Source organism: Carica papaya, chromosome 4, assembly GCF_054855325.1.
Source record: "Carica papaya isolate Zhongbai chromosome 4, ASM5485532v1, whole genome shotgun sequence".
Classification (NCBI taxonomy): domain Eukaryota; kingdom Viridiplantae; phylum Streptophyta; class Magnoliopsida; order Brassicales; family Caricaceae; genus Carica; species Carica papaya.
In genome coordinates this window covers 19,681,084-19,701,927 of record NC_142312.1, presented here as the reverse complement: position 1 = coordinate 19,701,927, position 20,844 = coordinate 19,681,084, and positions in this window count along the sequence as shown.

The window sequence follows — 20,844 nt, the reverse complement described above, 5'->3', positions numbered from 1 at the left end:
TTTCAATGTTGAATGGTCCGTAAAAATAGTCACTTTAGATAAAATAAGATAAGATCTAAATTTATCAAAAGCAAAGACAAAAATTAACAACTCTTTCTCAATTGTCATGTAATTCTGTTGGGTTTCCGTTAGAGTCTTGCTAGCATAATAGACAAGTTTGAAGTATTTGTTCCTTCGTTGTCCCAAAACAGCTCTGATTCCATAGTCACTCGCGTCACACATGATTTTAAATGGGAGGTCCCAATCCAGTGCCACCATGATGGGCACATTGATCATTTTTTTCTTGAGAGTCTCGAATGCCTCCACACATTGCTCAGAGAAGTAAAAGGGTGTCTCTTTCTGTAAAAGGTTGGTTAATGGGTGTACTATTTTTGAGAAGTCTTCTATGAACCTCCAGTAAAACCCTGCATGGCCTAAAAAACTCCTCATTGCTTTGACTGAAACTGGTGGTGGCAGCTTTTCTATTGCCTCTATTTTTTCTTTGTTCTCCTCAATCCCCTTGTGCGAAACCTTGTGACCCAAGACAATTCCTTCCCTTACCATGAAATGGCACTTCTCCTAGTTGAGCATCAAATTGGTCTCCTCACATCTCCTTAATACCTACCTAAGAATACCCAAACATACATCATATGAAGTACCAAAAATAAAAAAAAATCATCCATGATTACCTCCATAGTTTTCTTCCCCATATTGGCGAAGATTGCCATCATACATCCCTAAAAAGTGGATGGAGCATTGCACAAGCCAAAGGATATCCTTCTATAGGCAAAAGTGCCATAAGGACACGTGAATGTTGTCTTTTTTTAATCCTCTGATGTAATGGAAATTTAAAAGTAACCTAAATATCCGTCCAGAAAATAGTCATAAACATAACCTGAAAGTCTCTCCAACATTTGATTAATGAAGGGAAGTGGAAAGTAATCTTTTCTTATAGCATCATAAAGCATTCAATGGTCAATTCACACTCTTCATCTTGTCACCATTCTAGTGGGAATCAACTCACGCTTCTCATTAGGAACTGCTGTCATTCCTCATTTCTTTGGTACCACTTTGACCAAGCTCACCCAATTGTTATCCGAGATTGGATATATGATTCTAGCATCAAGAAGCTTGATCACCTATGCTTTCACCACCTCTTTCATCTTAGGATTCAACCTCTTTTGGGGCTGTACATAAAGTTTATGTCCATCCTCTATTAGAATTTTATGAGTATATAAGAGGGGCTTATCCCTTTTATGTCAGCAATCTTCCATGCTATGACAGTTTTGTGATCTTTTAATACCCTAAGTAGCTTCTCTTTTCCAAGTTTGATAATTCTGACAAAATAATAACTGGTAACCTAGAATTCTCCTCCAAGAAGGCGTAGTCTAAAATGAGGGTAATGGTTTTAACTCAAACTTTGGCAGCTCCTTAGTCGATGGCTTGTCTTTTTCTTCATTAGAGCTGCAAATTTCCTCAAATCTGAAATTACCTAATGCATTAAACTGAGGTCTCGCTTCTAACAAAGCTACTTGTTCATGGACTTCTTCATTCTTCATGTCACTTTTTTCTCCATTCTTGATACCTTGTTCCAATGCATTTTTAAAGAAATTTTCCTGAAAAAGACCTTACACGACCGAATCAAGTATATCAATCATGAAACAAGTATCATCTAAAGTATGTGCATATCTCATGGCAGCTTTGTGATCTCTCAATACCCTAAGTAGCTTCTTTTTTTCCAGGCTTGATAATTTTGAAAAAACAATAACTAGTAACCTGGAATTCTAGTCCAAGAAGGCGTACTCTAAATGTGAGGGCAATAGTTTTAACTCCAACTTTAGTGGCTCCTTAGTCGATGGCTTGCCTTTTTCTTCATTAGAGTTGCGAATTTCCTCAAATATGAAATTACTTGGTGCATTAAAATGAGGTCTCGCTTTTAACAAAGCTACTTGCTCTAGGACTTTTTCATTCTTCATGTCATTTTTTTCTCCATTATTGATACCTTATTCCAATGCATCTTTAAAGAAATTTTCTTGAAAAACACCTTACATGACCGAAGTAAGTATATCAATCATGAAACAAGTATAAGCTAAACTATATGCATATCTCATGGATTCAGATATATAAAACATAATTTCGTCCATCATATACCCTAAGAGTCAATTTACCATCATGAACATCAATTAAAACTCTAGTAGTTGCAAGAAATGGTCTTCCTAAGATAATTAGTATCTCAAAGTCCTCTTCCATATATAAGACCACAAAATCTACTAAAAATGTAAACTTATCAACCTTAACTAGCACATCTTCTATTATTCTAACTGGAATTTTGATAAACCTATCTGCTAATTGCAAACTAATCCTAATAGGCTTAAGCTCCCCCAACCCTAACTTCTTGTAGATATCATATGGCATCAAATTAATGTTAGCTCCTAAATCACATAAGGTTTTTTCAATTGAAAGATCTCCTAAGTCACATGGAATAGTAAACTTACCTAGGTCCTTCAACTTTTGTGGCATCTTGTTTTGTAGAATAACTTAGCATTCTTCGTTAAACATCACAATGGCCACGTCTTCCAACTTCTTTTTGTTGGAGAGGATATATTTTTAAATAGTTACATATTAACATTCTCTTAGTTGAGCTTTAAAATAGATGTATTCCAACTTCTTTTTGTTGGAGAGGATCTCTTTTAAGAACAATAAATAGCTAGACATCTGTTTTAAAGCTTCAACCAAGAGAATGTTAATATGTAACTATTTAAAAATATCCAAAACCTTACCAAATTACTTATCAAATTGTTGTTGCTTTAATCTCCTCTGATATGGAATATTTGAATGTTCTCCTCCTCGATTGGGTAGCTCATTCTCTTGATCTCTTTCTCTTTTTTTTCTTCTTCCTTATTTGGGTTGCTCTCATCTGTTTATGTTATTTTCCTTGGTTCTATCTCCACTAATTATTTTCCACTCCTCAACTCTATAACATTCACATGCTCTCTTAAGTTGGTCTCTTTGTTGCTTGGCAAAGTTCCTTGAGCACGCTTGAAAATAAACTTTGCCAATTGCCCAATTTGGTTCTCTAAACTCTTGATGGAGGCTTCATTACTTTGTAACCTAGTGTCCGTTGTTGTCATGAATTTGGTGAACATATCCTCTATGTTTGGCCTTTGTTCAATGGGGGGTTAGGCTAGTGGGATAACTTGTCTCTAATTATTTTGGCAGCTCCATGAAAAATTAGGGTGATTCCTCCATCTAGGATTGTAAGTATTAAAATAAGGATTCTCTTATCGTCTTGGAGCATTTCCAACATATTTCACTTATTTAGTTTGTTGATACGGACCCCCTTGTTGAACTTTAGAATTCTGAACTCACACTGCTTGCATTGTCACCATATTCATGTTGTTTATCTTCTTAGTTAAGGCCTCAATTTATGCAGATAAACCTGTATAGTTGTTAATACTATGCAAGCTGACATTTTTTCTTGATGAGTATCTCTCCTTCTCCCATTGATAACTATTGTTCGCCATCTCCTCAATCAACTTTTAGGCCACCTCAAGTGTTTTATTAGTCAATGTTTCCCCAACCGCTGCATCAATCATGGTTTTGATGTTGGCGGTGAGACCATTGTAGAATATTTGCACTTGAAGCCACATAGGTAGACCATGGTGAAACACTCTCCTTAGTATATCCCTATAGTGATCCCAAGGCTTCCCAAGACTCATACAATGATTCTCTATCTATTTGTGTGAATGTGGTGATGTCATTCCTCAACCTAGCTATCTTTGAGGGGGAAAAGTACTTGGCTAGAAAATGTTGAGTCATGTCCTCCTAAATAATGATGGAACCAGTTGGTAACGAATTAAACCAAGCCTTAAATCTATCCTTCAATGAAAACAGGAAGAACCTCAATCTAATTACATCATTGCTCACTCCACTGTACTTGAAAGTGTCACAAATCTCGAGAAAATTAGCAATGTGTTCATTACGATCTTCAGCTAGGAAGCCAAAAAATTATATACTCTACTGAATCATCTGGATGATGGCTGGCTTAATCTCAAAGTAATTAGCTACTATAGCCAGCCTTGTGATACTTTGTTCAATTCCAGTAAGAGATGGAATAACATAATCCATCATTGTGCGCTTTCTTCGCCCTTCCAGTTCGTCACCCATTGTTGTTGTTCCTATTATCAACGAATTTTTTAAACGAGATGAGAGTTGTCTACTTCGTGTTTGTGCTCTCAGTCTACGATAATTCCTCTCAATTTATGGGTCAAAAATCAACATTTCTTTGCTGCTTATGGTCATGCACTACAGATCTCCCTACAAATAACTAACAAAAAAAACAAACAACATAAAAATGCAAATTAATAAAAATCAGCCAATTCTAATATTGCTAGTATTAGTCCCCAAAAACAGCACTAAAAACTTGTGATGTAAACTCACTTAGTAAGTGCACTAGTTCAAACACAAACTATAGCAGTAAAATCAGATATCGTTCCACAAAGATTAATATAACAATTACTAGAATATCAACTAATAGATATTATTTGGCCAACAACTAAGAGAATGAGTATAATTAAACTTTAAAAAAATGATGAATTAGGACTAATTAACAATTAAGATATAATGACGGTTAAGACCTTAGAATCCACCTTAAGTTCAACTATAAATTTCTTTAATTGAATCTATAACTAGAACTTTCACCCAATTTCATTCAATCATGTAGTAATCTCTTTCTCAAGATTAATTACCCTACCTACTTCATAATAATACACATCTCAATGGATTATTATGAATTGATGCATTAACATTAAATAATCAAATATATAGATCATGTCAAGTATCACTACTCACAATCAATCTATTGTGCTAACTTGATCTTCTGATGAATAATCATTCTCTCAATTCAATCATTCATTATAAATCAATAAATAGGTGATCAATCTATTTATGCATTAATCCATAAGATAACACATAGGGATTGAGAAAAAGGACTTTAATAGATTGAATAAAAAAATTACAAAGTATCCCTTAGGGTTTCATCAAAGATCCCAACAAAAAAGTTTAATTACACATTATAAATAAAATTGCAAGAATCAAATCTAAAAGAAACATAAAACAATTAAGAATAACCCACTAGAAGAAGCTCTTGATATCTGCAGCCATCTTTTCTTTTCTTCTCCTCCAGTATGTCTTTTCTTTTTGAGATAATCCCTTTTTTATATAATTCAAGACCTAATACTTTGACAAAGTCCAAATTTAACCTAACATGTCCCACGACCATGTTGAATTAGCACACAACCATGTCTTCCTCGGAATCACGTCGATTTCCAGCTTATATACATGACACGACCGTGTCTCCTAAGCACATGATTGTGTCTCTCTCATTGAATAAAACGAAAACGTTGGCTTCTTAACACATGGTCGTGTGTTAACTTGGTATAGGGCACACTGTCATGCCACCCAAGCACACAGTCGTGTCTCTTTTACTGAATAAAAAAAAATGCTACCTCTTTAATACAAGGTTGTGTGTTATGGTCATGTCTTTGATATCTTCATGTTTCAACCTGTTTCTGCCTAAATTTTGTCTAATCCACTATAACTTGCTTCCAAGTCTCAAAATTATTCCTAAAAAGTGTCAAAGACACTCCAACAATATATGTGGTAAAAATCAATTCAAATTAACTCAAATAAAATAGGAATATATATATATATATATAATTCCACTATATCAACAATCACTTTCTCCATCACAGCTTGGAAATCGTTAAGCTGGAACACAACTACTCTATTAAAGATCTCAAGTCTTAGTCCCTCTTTAAACTAATGGACTTTATTGCCTTCATCCATCATGATCTCAAGTGCATATCTACCAAGCTCTCATAACTTTTTAACATACTCATCAACTATCATATTTCTCTAAGTTAAATGGGAAAATTCATTCTCTTTTCTTTGTCAAACATGATCTGAAAAGTAACTGTAATTGAAGGCTTCCAAGAAACTCTCCTAAGTAAGAGGACTGGGAAGTGAGGGCTACTTGAGTTCTCACCATCTATCGGCTTCATCCTCTAACATATAAACTGCAAGGACTACCTTCTGTTCAGAAGTGACCTCCAGAACATGGAATATCTTTTCAAGGGATTAAATCCATTGATTTGCCATAGTTAGGTTACTGTCTCATCTAAAGTGGATAGGACCAAATCTCCTGAACTTCTCTATATTACTGTCATCTATCTCTGATGGCTGATAAACAGGTCAGATAGGATCATGAGGAGGAGGTGGAGGTGGTATAGGGACATGAATAGGATCAGGAGCTGGTGTAGGTATAGGAGGTGGTGGTGTTGCAACATGAACAAGATCAGGAATAGGTGCATGAGTAGGAGCAGGTGCAGGAGGTGATGGTGGTAATACCACCTTGTACCTATTTATTATAATGGTCTCCATCATGAGAAGAAGGCTGTTGAACTCCTTCCTAATGGGGCCATCATAGGGAGGTTGCCTTGAGGGTCTCCACGTGTCATACTATCATCCTATAACTAGAAAACACATATTTAGAATTTCAATTTCAATTATAAGAATCATTCCTGAATATTTTTCACTTCATGCTTATCGATATGTAGACTCTATAATCCATATTCAAGGGGTTATCCTGGGGTCGTTTTGCTCTAATACCACCCGTGACATCACACAGTTTCCCTAATAGAGAATCCATGCTATCAAACACAACTGAATCAGAGTAGTTGTCCTACTATTCTTTTTAATTATTAGTTTTTGATACCTAATTGCATACGCAGTGACTAACAAAATAAGTACCATTTTGGGATTTAGATCTCCACTACCACACTGGACAGACACACAACAAATCATATGTAATAATTGGTCACAATAGTCGAACGCTAGGTGACCCAGAATAGAATATGCATCCCAACCACGTCTGAAAGGGCTTTCATCCACCCATAGGCAAGGTTAACCCACTGCTGAATTTCAGTCATAATGTTCTGACATATAGTAAACATTTTATTTTAAGAAGTTTTTTGTTCTTTCGTTCGTTTATACTGATGTTGTGTTTATGAAGTTTTATTCATATATTTTACATTTTCCATTAGGCTACTTATAAATCTTCTCTTTTTACCCCTACCAAATCCTCATCAATTCTTCTCACACTTCTCTTACTTATCCTGTCATCATAGTTTACGTATTTGTTTTCGCTTTTAAAATCTTAAGTTCTCATTAAATTATCTTAAAGCTTTATGCTTATAACTTCATATTATAATCACTATGATGTTTTGTAATTTTTGAATATTTTAAGTTTAGTTATGTTGAGTTAAGATTATTTTAAATTTTGTCCCTAGGGTTTCTAAAAATTTTCTTCTCAGCTATCTTATCCTTAATACTCATTACTTCCATTCCTTTCAATTTGTATAGTTTGATTAATTTGGCTTCATTTATTTTATATGGTTTATGTAAGTTTACTTTTACTTATTGTTTGAATTTATTTGGTGATTATATTTTTTGTTTAATAATTTAGTTTCAACCCATGAACTAATTTACATCCTCCTCAATTATCTTTATTATTTCCTTTTCATTTCTATCATTTTATTCTCTTTTTAATCAGCTTAGTCATTTCTTTCCCATTTTCAATTTTAACCTAATTTATAATTTGTTATTGGTTTGGTCCCTACATGTTTTAGGTTTCTTTTGTTGTACTATATCGTATCTTATTGATTTCTATTCAAACATGCGAACATACGACTATCCAAATCATTCAACTCATCATCATTACTTTCATCACTGCATAATTTCATTCTCATCACTTTCCTTGACATTTATCATCATTCCATTATCGCATTCAAACAGTACATACACAAGCATAACTCGATCACTCAGTAAGAATTATGAATGAAAACCATAGTTTTTTTTGTTTTCCAGCATTTAATTATTGATTTAATTCCTTATTTCTCAACTACTTAGTTCTTAAACCATATTCAAAAACTCCTTATTTTGAATTTTGAAAACATTTTACATTCGAAAATGTGCACGTGTGGCTTCGGGTTAACTACTAGATATACTTATGATTTTGAAGTCACTATGAAGTGAATGAAGCTCCAAAAATGTCCCTAAAGTCAAGAAAAAATCTGCAGGAAAATTTTTTTCTCGAGTCAGTGATAAATCCGCTACTGGCATGCAATTTTTCATGCGTGCATGGCTTGATTTTGGTTTGATTTGAACTTCATATATGTTCTATTACATTCAAGTTATCTCCAGAATGTTTAATCAAATTTAAATAGAGAGAAAAAGGCATAAAATATCATCCCTAAAAGTCCATATTTGATCACGCACCGCGGTGCTGGGTTTTTGGAGAACCCAATGGGTTTTCATGATTTTTAACTTCAGGTGGCTATAAACTGCCTCTCTCCTCACGGTAGGTCCCTTGTTAGTGGGGTTTTCCTTTCTTTCTCCCTCTTTTCCTCTCTTCTTCGTCGTGAATGGTCGTCCCCCTCTCTTTCGCCTCTAATTTCTTTTTTTTATTCTTCTTCTCCTTTCTTTATTTTCTTTTTTATTTTTCTTTCCTTCTTCCCCGACTAGCTGGGTCAAATAGGCAGTTGGGCTTTTAAATAATCACTTTAGGCAAATTTGGACAGTATGATTGTGCTTACATGGTCGCACGAGAGGCGTCAGATTTGGCCTATTAATGGTAAATCCGTAATTTTGCCTATGCGCGATTTCAGTCGTTAGATCACAATCTCCTTTAGATCTATGCCATTCATTCATGTGACCATTAGATCGTTTTAGAACACATACAAGTCGTTTGATTGGCATTCACACGTGGACTGTTGGATCCAATCATTTTTTCTGCATGTCTGCATGTTGTTGGATCCCTTCCCTTTGCCCATCATTGTTCGATTGACCCCAACGCTTGCAATTGTTAGATTTACATACTGCGGGTGCCCGTGTGACCAACCATGTGTGCAGGTCAGCCGCCATGCGGCGTGCTTTGGTTGGCACATTTTTTTGCTGAGGTGGCACATTTTTTTGAAACGCACAAAGGCCCATATTTTGTATTTTCTTTGCATTTTTGCCCAAATCAATTTTTAAAATTATGAAGGGCCCCAAAGATTTCATTTTATTTAATTTAGTCTCTAATTTAATTTTTATTGCATATTTAGAAGTAAATTTTAATTTTATTTATTTTTCTTAGGATTTAATGTATATATAAACTAATTAATTGAATTTAAATCCATAAACTAACATTTGAATTTTTGGAAATTAATTGTTTTTGTAATGACCCTGGAAATTTAAAAGGGAATATATAAAAAAAAATCTGAGTGCGGAAGCAAAAAATAAAAGATTCTGATTAATATCCCTTACACAATAGCTCAAACATACTACCAATATCAAAGAATAAGTTCTCTAAAGGAAATACTAGAAATGAAAGACTATAAAAAAAACTATAAGACATCTAGGCATCTACTCGCCGTCTTCTTGTGGATCGAGCTCGGGAACCAAGTCCTCCTGATTTGAAATGGTTAAGTAAGGAATGAGCTACACTAGCCCAGTAAGGACGTCACACTATATCACTGTCACAGAAGTAAAGGTTAGTAGAAAATAAAAAACAACCAAGGAAGCACAAATTTTAAACAAATTCATTTATCAATAATCAAACCATTTACCATCCACTTACCTCAGTGAGATTTATAAAAATGACCCATGGAAACAATAACATCATAGATATCATGAATTCATACATAATCTGTAACATAGCACATGTCATACTTTTATATTTCAATCATCAAACTACAGTTGCCCCTTTTTCATCAGCCTACTAGTATCCATGGGGATCCATAGGAGTCCTCGCTACACGTGAACCATTCCCTTAACAAACTTAATTTCCAAGGCCGTCCCCATACCCCGTCCGGTATGAGGGTGAAGCGGGCCGTCTCCATACCCCGTCTGGTATGAGCGCCAAAATATTTAAAGTCTCCATACCCCGTCCGGTATGAGACAACGTTCCCGGTAGGGTTCCCTATGGACCCGGTCCGTCCACCATCTTCCAGAATATCTAGTGAGGCTGTCATCTTATCCAATTATCAATTCACACCCATTTCCTATTTTTTCCTTAATCTCCATTACCCATTCAAACATGAATACTTAAACAAGCAACGTGCATCCAACAAGGCAAACATATCTTAGATTCACAAAATCAAGTAGTAGTGAAGTAAACCGTGATTCATGCATTCAAAATCATAGAATAAATAAACCAGATACCATAATGCATTTAAACTGTAAAATAAATCAAACAGGAACTGACAGAGAAATATGTCCGATTCAAGCTCCATTAGCAATCGTAATTAATTATGCATATCTACTCAATTTGTACAAAATATAGTTTTATCATTTATTCAGACTTCAATCTCATGATAGGAAATAGGGTGAGGGGTCCTTACCTGATTCGACGTCAAAAATCGAATTTTCACTGCGCCTACGGGTAGTCCATAGATTCCCTGAATTTTTTTTTGGAACTAAAACACGCTTACGGTACTTGCACATGGCCCAAACAACTCAAAAATCAGACCCAGGGCCTACTCGACCAATTTCAGAATTCTGGCACGGCGGCTCCGCCGTGCTCCGGCGATGCGGCGATGATCCATCTCGGGTTAGCTGTTTCTGGCCGTTTTCGACAGAATTCAGCCAAACTTACATTGGTTCCTATGAGAAAATACCCCTAGGGCCCTCGGTGGACCAAAAAAACATAGAAAAGTGAAATTTACCGACGGTGGGGCTCTCCGGTGCGGCGGCTCCTCTAGCTTGCATCGCGGTTTGGTGTTTTGTTCCGGTCAACCTGTAGATGGGGAACGGTGGTCACAATGGTGAAAAAATTATATCGAATGGGAATCGGGAAGGGCCTCATCGGAGGAAAAAATTGAGACAACTTGCGGCGGCGCCGCTGGGCTTCGGCGGCGTTTTTCGGCCAATTGACCGGTGTTTTTGCTTTGATTTGGCCATAGGTGGGTTTAGAATCTAATTCTGAGCCAAGGGATTTTTTACCTCGTTTGGCGGCCGGAAGTTGCTCCGGTGCGGCGACAGGTGGCAGCGGTCGGCTCCCTGGTAGCTGGGTTGTCTTCTCCAGCGAGGGGCTCTGGTGACTAGAGTTAGGGTTTGGGTGCGGATGAGATTATTTATAACCATCCGCTTTTAATCTGAGCCGTGCATCGCGATTCAATCTGGACCGTCCGATCGCGATTAAATAAAAAATGAATCTGGACCGTTCATTGCAATGCAATCTGGGCTGTCCATGCGCGATTCAATCTGGATCAGCCGTGCGCGTGCAATCTGGGCCGTCCATGCACGCAGGAACGGATCTCAGCCGTTCAATCGCGCGCATGTAGATCGCCCACGTGTCTCCCTTTCACGTGGCCTCCCGCGTCAGTGTCTCTGCCACGCGGCGCGTCCTAGTTGGCCGGGGCTGCTGACCGGGCAGCTGACGGGGTGCAATTTTTTTAAATTACGTTTTGACATCCGGTTTTCAATTTTTCTTTCAAAAATACCCCACGAACCCAAATTTTCACTCTTTTTTTCTAAAATTATTTTTAATTAAATTTTTAAATAATTTTTACCCCTTTTATTATTATTATTATTATTATTTCTATTAAAATAAATTAAAGTAAATTAAATTCAATATATTATTACATAATTAATCATTATATTCATATAATAATTACAAAAAAATAAAAAAATAAAAAATAAAAAATAAAATTAAAATTAAAAAAAAGAAAAGGGTTGGGGTGTTATAGTTTTAACATCTCAAAATTCATATACGATGTTACAATTCAAAATTAAATTTAACTAATCCATTTATTTTTTATTTGTAAAATGAATATAAATAGAATCTACACTTTATTAAGCAATAAAATTATTTTCAAAAAAAATTTGGATATCACACTTACTTACTGAGAAGTGAAACTCATCCAATTCATATAAATTTTCAGAGCAAGAATAATAAATGTAGAGAAGAAACCTAGACCCTTGAAGACTTAGAAGAAACTAAAGTTTTAATATTTTGAGAGCAATGTAATATTGAGACTTTTAGAGCCTCATACTTCGATAATTTAAAAAGAGATGTGTTCTGCCATGTGATATATAAATGCCTTGTATTTTAATTTGATTACGTACTTATCATATTAGATGTGCATCTGTTGTACGTTGGGAAAGTGGGGTATGACAAATCCACAATTTAGTCATATAAAATTTGCTACCAATACATGCGCATATTGATTTCGCATTTTTTTTCACCATAAGATAGTAATCCACACCTAGCATCTTTTTGCTAAATTTTGTCACCTCCATCTTCATCTATTTGAACCATTTATTAAAAATTACTTTTCTAGAAGCTTGAAAATACAAAATATATAGGCTTGTAATTATCATCCAAAATCAAGATATTAGAAGTGGCCTTGTCAATTGCCTAAGTGCTCACTTCTAAATTTTCTTCATCTTAAACATCTTATGCTTTAAATGAAGAGAACTATCTTTTAAAATTCTCCTAAAATCATATATTGCCTCCATATATCTTATAAGTTATAATATATTATCCATCTCCTTCACCTTATTTCTCAAGATCAATTACCCTACCTATTTCATAATAACACATATATATCTATGGATTAGTATGAAACAGTGCATTAATATTCAATTATCAAATACATAGGTCATGCTAAGTATCTCTACTCACATTCATTCTATTGTGATAATTTGACATTCTAATGAATAATCAATCTCTCAATTTAATCATTCATCTTAAATCAATATATAGGCGATCAATCTATTTGTGCATTAAGCTACAAGATAACATATAAGGATGAGGGAGAAAGATTTGCATAGATTAAATAAAGAAATCACAAAGTATTCCTTAGGGTTTCATCGAAGATCCAAACAGAAGAGTTTAGCTATTCATCCTAAAGAAAATTGCAAGAATAAAATATAAAGAAAGCATAAAACGATTTAAGACAAACCCACTAGAAAAAGGTCTTAATGTTTGTAGTCGTCCTCTCTTCTTTTCTCCTCCTCCCGTTTGTGTTTTCTTTTTGAGATCAACCCCTCTTTATTATAGTTCAAGACTTAATATTATGACAGAGTCCAAATCTGATATGGCACATCCCATAGTCGTGTCGAATTGACACACGCCCGTGTCTTCCTTAGAATCACGATAATTTTTAACTTGTAGATAAGACATGACCGTGTCTTCCAAGTTCACAGCCGTGTCTCCCAGGCTCATGTCGTGTATCTTTCACTAAATAAAACAGAAACATTGGCTTCTTAACACTTGGTCTTGTGTTAACTTGGTATAAGGCACACGGTTGTGTCTTCCAAGAACATGATCATGTCTCACTTCTCAGAAACAGAAACGCTAGCTCTTTAAAACATGGTCGTGTGCTATGGCTATGTCTCCCATATCTTCATGTTTCAACCCCTTTTTGCCCAAGTCTTGCTCTAATCCATTCAAATTTACTTCCAAGTCCCAAAATATTCCTAAAAGGTGTCAAAGATAATCCAACAATATATGTAGTAAAAATCAATCAAAATCAACTCAAATGAAATAGGAATATATCTATAAAATTCAATTATATCAACTCCCCCACACTTAAGTTTTTGTTTGTCTTTAAGCAATCTTAAATCTATTCCACAACAAAATCATTAATGAAATCCTCCTCATCAAGACTATTTTACCTCAGAATAACACAAAATAATATGTACAAAGGTACAATCATCTATGGAAGAAAATTCATCAATTTTAGAATATAGACCCTATTTAGTTCCATCTTATTCTTAAAAATTAAGTATCCAAAATATTCTATGATTAATTCAATCATTCGTAATATCCAATCTTTATAACCCCAAACATAATCAGGCTTAGTTGGCAAAAGAGTAGGCATACATGCAACTTCGTTTTTTACTTTTTTAAATCTCCTTATTAGTCGTCTAGAATGTCAATCAACCTTTTTATGCGAGTGCAGACATTAGTGATGTCGGCCCCCAGTTACTCAGTTGGTCACACTTCTGAATGGTCACTACCTCTGCTCATAACTACCATTTTATTTTTCGAGCCAAATCAATCCACTAAGGAATAAGCCCTCCCTACCAAAGGCAGTTGCATTCCCAAGGCTCAAAATTGAGACCTCTGGTTAAGTTAGCATGGCATCGGACTGCTAAACTATGCCACTTGATGGTGTAAAATTGAGCGATCAATGGAGTAAATTTTTTGGCAATTGGTTTTACTCATAACCACCATTTTATTTTTCAAGCTAAATCAGTCCACTAAGGAGAAATTTCTCCCTACCAAAGGCAACTGCGTTCCTAGAGCTCAAACTGGAGACCTCTGGTTAAGCTAGCATAAGCCGAATTGCTAAGCTACACCCCTTAATGGTGTAAAATTGAATGATCAACGAAGTATTTTATTTTTATTTTTATTTTATTTTTTTACATATATATGTATCTATTTTTATACCAAAATACTTTCTTTTGTAAAGAATTATTCAATTTAGACAAAAGAACAAATTTCACGACTTAAAGGATGTAGAAGATACTAAACTCTTAAAACTTGAATAAACTAGGTCAAATACTTTCATTGCTAAACTATTTCCACAAAAAATCTTATCCCAGTGCATATAGATTTAATGCCATAATTATTATCATAGGTAGTCAAGACACAACAAGACACATCAAGATCAAACCATGGAACTTCATTTAGAGGATAACAGCAAATATAAAAAATTAGAATATCACTCTCCTACACTTAAATGCGAATGTCCCCATAGTTCATAAAGTAGAAAAATAAAAGACAATGATGGCAAAAGAAATGAAACTTCCTTGAAATTTGATGGAGTAGCATCCATTGCAACCTTGGTGAAGTTTGTGAAAAACTTAAAAACATACTGACAAATACTAAAAGAAAACTAAGTAAATAAGTTAGTTATAAAGGAGAGAAGGGAACTAAAAGATATAAAAGGCAAAGATAAATTGAAAAATAAACATAAAAATGAAAATAAAATAAAAAAATACAAAAGTGAGACTAGCTATCTAAAGGTGGGTAGGGTGGGGGCTGAAATCCTATATGCAGAAAATATGTCATCATATAATGCTCAATTCACCTTTGACGTTCTTCAATTATTTCTTATCCCCTATTAAGCTGCTCTAATATCTCCTCTATGGTGGAACTTGAACTAGAACCTGCTCCTACATTGGCCTGGGGAGAACTAGGCTCACCCCTATCAATGTGTCCCGATCACCTTGATTTCAACTTGTCGGGTGGTTCCTTAGTTGATGGCTTGTCTTTGTCTTCACTAAAGCTACAAATCTCCTCAAATATAAAGTTCTTTGGTGCATTAAATTGAGGTCTCACTTCTAGAAAAGCTATTTGCTCCTTAACTTCTTCATTATTCATGGTATTCCTTTCTTCATTGATGATACCTTGTTCCAATGCATCTTTAAAGTAATTTTTCTTAAAAACATCTTACACGACTGAATCAAGTGTATCAATCATGAAACAAATATAATCTGAAGTATGTGCATATTTCATGGATTCAGATATATGAAAAATAATTTCCTCATCAAATACCCTAAGGGTCCAATTTGGCATCATATACATCAATTAAAATTCTAGCAGTTACTAGAAATGGTCTTCCTAGGATAATTGGTATCTTAACATCCTCTTCTATATCTAAGATCACAAATTCTACTAGAAATATAAACTTATCAACCTTAACTAGCACATTTTCTATTATTCCAACCAAAATTTTGATAGACCTATCTGCTAATTGCAAAGTAATCCTAATAGGCTTAGACTCTCGTAATCCTAGCTTCTTGTAAACATCATATGATATCAAATTAATACTAGCTCCTAAATCACATAATGCTTTTTCAATTGAAAGATCACTTAAGTCACATAGAATAGTAAACTTACATGGATCCTTCAACTTTTGTGACATCTTATTTTATAGAATAGCTGAGCATTCTTTGTTAAGCATCACCATGGCCACATCTTCCAACTTTTACTTATTGGAGAGAATCTCCTTTAAGAACTTTGTATAGCTAGGCATCTATTTTAAAACTTCAACCAAAGGAATATTAATATTTAATTGTTTAAAAATATTCAAAGACTTACCAAATTACTTATCCAATTGTTGTTTCTTCATTCTCCCTGGATATTGAATGTTGGAGTGTTCTCCTCTTCGATTGGGTAGCTCTTTCTCTTGATCTCTTTCTTTTTTTTCCTCCTCCTTAATTGGGTTGCTCTCATCTGCTTGTGTTCTTTTCTTTTGTTCTAGCTCCACTAATTATTTTTCACTCCTTAATGTTATAGCATTCACATGCTCCCTTAGGTTGGTCTCTGTGTTGCTTGGCAAAGTTCCTTGGGTACACTCAGAAATTAACTTTGCCAATTGCCCATTTTGCTTCTCTAGACTCTTAATGGAGGTTTCATTACTTTATAGCCTAGTGTCCATTGCTATCATGAATTTGGTAAGCATATCCTCCATGTTTGGCCTTCATTCAATGAGAGGTTGAGTTGGTGGGGCAACTTGTCTTTATTTATTTTGGTTGCCACATGAAAATTAAGGCGATTCTTCTATCCAGAATTGTAAGTATTAGAATAAGAATTCCCTTATTGTCTTAGAGCATTTCCAACATATTCCACTTGTTCAACTTGTTGAGACGAACCCCTTTGTTGAACTTCAAAAATTTGAACTCACACTGCTTGCATTGTTGCCATACTCATGTTATTTATCTTCTTAGTTAAAGCCTCAATTTGTGCATATAGAGTTATATAACTGTCAACATTATGCAAGTTGACATTCTTTTTTAATGAAGATCTCTCATTCTCCCATTAGTAAATGTTGTTTATCATCTCTTCAATCAACTTGTAGACCGCCTCAAGTGTCTTATTATTCAATGTTCCTCCATCTACTGCATCAATCATAGTCTTGATGTTGGTAGTGAGACCATTATAGAATGTCTGCACTTGAAGCCACATAGGTAAACTATGGTGAGGAACTCTCCTAAGCATATCCTATAGCGATTCCAAGACTCATACAATGATTCTCCATATAATTGTGCGAATTTGATGATGTCATTCCTCAACCTAGTTGTCTTTGAAGGGGGAAAGTACTTGGCTAGAAAGTGTTGAGCCATGTCCTCCCAAGTAGTGATGGAACCAGCAGGTAATGAATTCAACCAAGCTTTAACTCTATCCTTCAATGAGCAATGTGCTCATTATGATCTTCAGCTGGGAACCAAAAAAATTATACACTACTAAATCATCTAGATGATGGTTGACTTAATCTTAAAGTTATTAGCTATTACAGTCAGCCTTGTGACACTTGGTTTAATTCTAGTAAGAGATGAAATAACATAATCCATCATTGTGCGCTTTGTTCTTTTCTGGTTCATTACTCATTATTGTTGTTCCTCTTCTCAATGAATTTATGACATATGACAGGTGTCGTCTGCTTTTTGTGTGTGCTCTCAATCTACTGTAAGTTCTCTCGATTTCTTAATAAAAAATTAATAGTTCTTTGCTACTTATGGTCATGCACTACAGAATCTATTATAAATAGCTAGACAAAACAAAACACACAAAATAAAATTACCAAATTAATAAAAATAAGTTAATTCTAATATTACTAGTATTAGTCCCTACCAATGACACCCAAAAATTTGTTGTGATGTGAATTCACCTAACATGTGCACTAGTTCGAACACGTACTAGAATATTAACTAATTAATATTATTTGGCTAACAACTAAGAGAATGAATATAAACTAATGTTTAACTAAGAAAGCAATGAATTAAAACTAATTAACAATTAAAATATTATGACAGATAAGATCTTAAAATCCATTCTAAGTTCAACTATAAATTTTGTTAATTCAATCTATAACAAGAACTTTCATCCAACTTCATTCAATCATATAGTAATCTCACTTTCAAGATCAATTACCCTATCTACTTCATAATAACACATATATTTATATGGATTAGTATGAATCGATGTATTAACATTCAATTATTAGATACATAGGTCATGCTAAGTATCTCTACTCACATTCAATCTATTGTGATAACTTAACATTATAATGAATAATCAATCTCTCAATTCAATCAATCATTATAAATCAATAAATAAGTGATCAATTTATTTATGTATTAAATCACAAGATAACACAAGGATTGGGGAGAAAGACTTTTAAAGATTAAATAAAGAAATCACAAAGTAACCTTTAGGGTTTTATCAAAGATCCTAATAGAAAATTTTAGTTACTCATCCTAAATAAAATTGCAAGAATAAATCTAAAGAAAGCATAAAACGATTTAAGACAAACCCACTAGAAGAAGGTCTTGATGTTTGCAGCCGTTTGTGTTTTCTTTTTGAGCTCATCTCCTCTTTATATAGTTCAAGACCTAATACTTTGACAAAGTCCAAATCTGATCTGGCACGTCTCACGGTCGTGTCGAATTGACACACGACCGTGTCTTCTTCAAAATCACATCAATTTCTAGCTTGTAGACAAACATGGTCGTATCTCCCAGGCACACGGTCATGTCTCTTTCACTGAACAAAATAGAAACATTGGCTTCTTAGTACATGGTCCTATGTTAACTCGGTATAAGGCACACAACTGTGTCTTCTAGGAACATGGTCGTGTCTCACTCCTTAAAAATAGAAACATTAGCTCCTTAACACATGGTCGTGTTATGGCCATTGATAATGGTGTATTTTATATACAATCAAGATTGTTTTTGCTTTCAGTTTTGTTAGTTTTGAGTAATTTTATTAGTTTTTTTCATTTGATTTTAGTTTATTTATTCTCTTTAGTTTATTTTATGAATTTTAAGTGATTTTGTGAATGTTTAGAAAGTTTAAGATGAAGGCACGAAAAGGGAAGAAACCTGCACTGGTAGATGCATGCTCATATAGGTGGTGATGCACATCAATCTTGAAGTCTCTCTACATAACATTTTAAAGATAGAAATCTGTATTGGTAGGCGCATGGTCATGTAGATAGTCACGCAGAAAAAGTACAATTTTTAGGTTTCCTAAATGGTTTAGGATGTTTTATTCTCTTTCATATTTCCCTTAGGATTTATATTTAAAAAATTTTATTATTTACCCTAGTGTATATGACATATTATTAATATTCTAGGGGCACTCTTTTATTTTAGATATTTTTTAAGTTAGGGTTTTTCTTTTTCTTCTTCTTCCTAGAAGACTCAAAGCAACATTGGAGGGGAGATCAAACTCGAGTTTGATTTTATTTTACGATGTTTTTTTTTAGTTTCAGTTTTTGCTTTCTCGATTTAATTATGCAGTAGGTTTCTTTTGTTAAGGAAAACATGAACTCTAAATTATGATGGATATTGACTTTGATTAATGATATGAGTTAGTTTTATACAAAATCATTAAGTTTAATGCTTGTATGGATATTTTATTGATTGAATTCCTTAATAACATATGTGTTCGAATAAATAATATGAAATTGACTTATGGCATGTATTCGTGTTCCTGAATAAGGTTGGATAATTGGGTTAATTATATGCGAATTTCTATGGAAGTATCTAAATAAGAGTTTCATTTAAATATGAAAGGTTATATCCTTGAATAAGGTTAACCAGACTTTAGGATTAACCCGTCAATCTTAACTCAAAATTCATTATCAAAATTGATATATAGGCAAGTTTAAGGGGTTGTGGACCCTAACATTGTTTTACTGATTGATTTATCTTTGATTTATTATAGTTATTAAATTTTATACAATTTTATTTAGTTTTATATTTTTATTTTAATTTACTTTCATTCAATCATTGTTTCTCAAATAACAATTTTCAGTATAATAATTTATTCATAAAATTTGGTCTTTGTGGGATGATATTCGAATTCTCATATCTATATTACTGATACGACTAGTGCATTTACTAGTGTTTTCTAGGACGCATCAGCCATGTCTCCTACATCTTTATGTTTCAACCCTTTTTCGCCTAAATCTTGCTCTAATCCATTCTAATTTGCTTTCAAGTCCAAAATTATTCTTGAAAGGTGCCAAAGACAATCAAATAGTATATGTGGCAAAAATCAATCAAAATCAACTCAAATAAAATAGAAAAATATCTATAAAATTTAATTATATCAATTATCCCTTTAGTAGTTGGTAATGTAATGCCACACACTATTTGTATTGTTTCTATTCACTCTATCTTGTTGATAAACTCCTTTTCTCCTCTTTTCCTACACCATTTCATCCCTTTTCGAACCTTTCTCTTGTTCTTCAGTACTTGCATCACAGTTTTAATTCTTGTTGTTCCTATCATCTGTCAACCTTAAAAATAGCTTTTCTCCGCCAAACATTACTACATAAAAAAATGTTTCATTTCCCAATTTGCTTTATCGATCATTCCATATCTTACAAAACTAAGAGAATTAATTCTTCTCAACTGTCTTTTTTTATACAAAAATCTTTTTGTAAGACCAAAATTTATAAAAGCATTATCCTAGTTTAGTATTAGTGTTCTAATATGATTCAATTGCATTGAGATGAAGTCTATCAAAAAGAAACTTTTTTTTAATACTATTGTCGATAAGAATGTTCATTAATATAATGTTAGACTGGTCTGTACTTGTTTGCATTGGACCAAAACCAAAAACTAGAAAATTGTTATGCTAATCTTTATCAGGTCCCATCTAATCTGAATTAGGAGTCGTAATTCGAACCAAAAGTAGATAGAAATAATTTTATAAAATGTTTTACTTAGAAAATTATATATCTGTATAATACTCTCTAAAATCACTCAACCATAACAAATTACATATATTACATATAT